The sequence below is a fragment of the Pinus tabuliformis genome, chromosome J (genome assembly GCF_031772625.1).
Source record: "Pinus tabuliformis cultivar Carrire ecotype Pingquan chromosome J, CPIR1, whole genome shotgun sequence".
In the NCBI taxonomy this organism is placed as follows: Eukaryota; Viridiplantae; Streptophyta; class Pinopsida; order Pinales; family Pinaceae; genus Pinus; species Pinus tabuliformis.
Window position 1 is genome coordinate 214202759 of NC_142295.1, and position 3539 is coordinate 214206297.

The window sequence follows — 3539 nt, forward strand, 5'->3', positions numbered from 1 at the left end:
ATCCACCAACCAACTTTATGCACTCTCTCTCCATCTCATCTCTCTGCCCCTGAGCCATCACAAGATCCCTTTTCATCCTACCTATCCACCCATACAGCTCCTTCACTCCTCCATCGCCCAAAACTCCAACTGCAGAACATCCTGTAGAAGTTAGCAGACTTCCTGTAGAAATCCCGAGCTTCCTGTAGGATCCCCTGCAGACATCCTGTAGAAGCCTGCAAACACGATTGCCAAGCACCTGAACGTTGTGGACTTCTGTGGAATGATGTTAGGGATCCCCTGGAACCTGTCCTAGCCCTCCTGACCTTTTCCAAGCCTTCCTTCCCTTCGAACTACCCCTGCACAATCAAGACCCAGTAAGAAACACAATCATAATAACTCCAACCACTTAAGCAAAAAAATATAAAAACATGTTCTCCTCAATGGAAGTAGTTTAAATTCATGCATCTCATATCACTAGAAGTAATGGCATCATTGTTAGAAGTTGCATTCCCATCATTGCATTGTAAGGATTAAGTTAGTCAGATTAGGGTTTACTAGGGTTTCCATGTTTGGTTGACTTTCAGTTCATTCTTGCAAAGTAGGTTAATTTCCTTTGAGATAGCCTTCGTTCATCATTTAGAAAGCTTCTTCTGAGAACATATAGAAGTTGGCTTGAGCCCTAGCGGACTTGTGCCAGCTGACCAAGTGACAGCTGCGACAAGAGCTAGTACTTGTGCATACAGCACCGTCGCTTCCAAGTTTGTTACGAACTACCGGGTTGATAAAATTAGAGAAGGAAGCTCCAGGAGTTGTAGCATTATTGCCACAATACTGGAGCCCACCAGGACCCCAATCAAAATTGCGCAAAGAAATAGGGGCTTGGAGGACTTGTGGCCTATATATTGAGGCCTAGGTAGTCTATGAGCTACATCATCAGAGTACAAAGAGAGCAAGATAGCTTTTGAGCTGATTCTTTTTGTATGTTGTTGAGGATTTCCACTTGATTGATAATACAAAGATGGGGTTTTAGGCTGGTGCTTTTCCTAGATAAATTCTTCTGTGTTATGTGTGATTGATTCCTTTTTATCAGTTATATGTGTTCATGGTTGATTAAGCTTCCGCAAAGTTTATGGTAGATGTAGATATAGTATTATGCTTTAGTACATTGCATATATCAGTTTGATCTGTAGGTGAAATTTCTACATGATATCAGTGAGCTAGCTTATTTGTAGAGAAAATTCTACAGTTAACATAAAGAAATTATTGTTCGGTCTTAATACATAGTGAAAATCATCGTTTTCAACAAAATTTATATGTGAAAAAATAACAACTTAATAAAATTGTTATAAACAATTATTATTTATTTTTAAATGTGCATTTTTACATAGAAAAACTCAAAAAGATGTATATCACTATGGGAGTAACACAGTTACTAATCAAACGAGAAAATTACCTAGTAACCATTCTTTTGAGGTAGCAAAAAATCACTCGATTTTGAAAAATGGTGATTCAGAATACACCCATTTTTTTTAGCATATTTTTGGCACTTTAAATTTTTTTATGTATCGAGTATGTACCATTTTTTTTAAATGTTAGTGATTTTCATGTTGATTTTGAAAAGTGTTGATGGAGCATCAACACATATTTTAGAGGGCTTATTTTTGATACTTCAAATTTTTGTATGTATCAAGTATGAACAAAAAAAAAATTTGTTAGTGATTTTCATTTTGATTTTGAAAAGTGTTGATGAGCATCAACCCTTTTGTTTAGAGGGCTTATTTTTTACACTTCAAAATTTCTAATGTATTAAGTGTGGATAATTTTTTTTAAATGTTGGTGATTTTCATGCTGGTAAAAAAAAAAAAAAAACATAACAAAAAAAAAATCAAATTAAAAAAAAAAACAAAAATAAACAAAACAAAACAAAAATAAAAAACAAAAAACAAAAAAAACCCATAAAAATGCAACAAAAAACAACGAAAATTAGCCTGTAAAAATTATATATATATATATATATATATATCAAAAAATAAATAAATAAATGAATATTTTCCAGATAAAAATAAAAATAAAAATAAATAAAAATAAAAATAAAAAAAATAATATATAATAATAATAATAATAAATAAATAATTACCAAAAAATAATAATAATAATAATAATATATATATATATATATATAATCATCACCCTTCCACCTCACCCAACCCACACCTCCCCGCTCACCCCACTCCTCGCCCCATCCCAACCCACTCCTCCCCGCTCACCTGACCCAAATCCACCCTCTCCCACCTGAATCCAACCACCCTCACCGCCACCCCACCTGGCTCACCACACCCATTCCTTCCTCCCCAGCCAACTCACCCCTCCGTCCCACACCTCTCTGCCCACCTCTCTTCACCCCTCCTTCCTCGCCCACCCCGTGGCCTAATAGGCCCCTCGCCACGACGGGGGTTGGTTGGGTTGCGGGGAGGGAAGGCGAGGTGAGCAAGGTGGGAGGAGTGGGCGGCGAGGGGTGTGGTGAGAGAGCGAGGCAGGTGGTCCATGATTTTATTTTTTTTTTTTTTAATTCTTTTTTCTAATTTTTTATTTTATTTTCTTAATTCTATTTTATTTTTTCATTTTTTATTTTATATATATGTGTGTGGGGGGGATCGCTAAATATTTTATATTTTTTTATTATAAGGTTTTTTTTAACTTAAAAAAATAAATAAATAAATTTATTTAGATTTTATTTTTTATTTCTTTTTCATTTACTTTTCCCCTAAATTATATTTTTTTAAATATTTTCTTTTTTTATTTATTTTTTATTTTTACAAGTTAATTTTGGTTTTTTTTCTTTCTTTCTTTCTTTTTTTTTTTTCTTTTTTATATATTTTCTTATATTTGATTTATTTTTTGTCATGAATCAACCCCTTGCCACCCTGGTCGGCAGCCCTCAGGGTGGGTGAGAATATTTGAATTTTTTTAACTTTTTTTTTTATTTTTTTTATTTTAATGTTTTATTTTATTTTGTAACTTTTTTAACTTTTCTAATTTTTTATTTTATTTTATTTTTATTTGGTTTTTATTTTATTTTATTTTTTAACTTAAAAAAATGTGTTTTTTATTTTTTCGTTAATCTTCAACTATTTTTTTCTTAAATTGTGTCTATTTTTGAAATATTTTCCCTTCTTTATTTATTTTTATTTTATTTTGTTTTTGTGTGTTTTTTATTTTTATTTTTTATTTTTGTTTAAATTTTAAAATTTTACAAGTTAATTTTGACTTTTTTTATATTTTATAGTTTTTTTGTCCTTTGTATATATTTTTATATTTGATTTTTTTGTCATGTTTTTTATGTTTTATTATTTTTTATTATTTTATTATTTTTTGTGTTTTTTTATTGTTTTTATTTTTTTCAATATTTTTTTTGTGCTTTTTTTCCAATATTTGAATTTTTGTTTTCTTTTGTAATTTTCATTTTTATTTTTTTTTTTATTTTTTTGCAGTGTCCGTGTCAATGCTCGTCTAGCAACCTGATCCCATTATGTGCAATTTGATAGTTGATTTTAAAT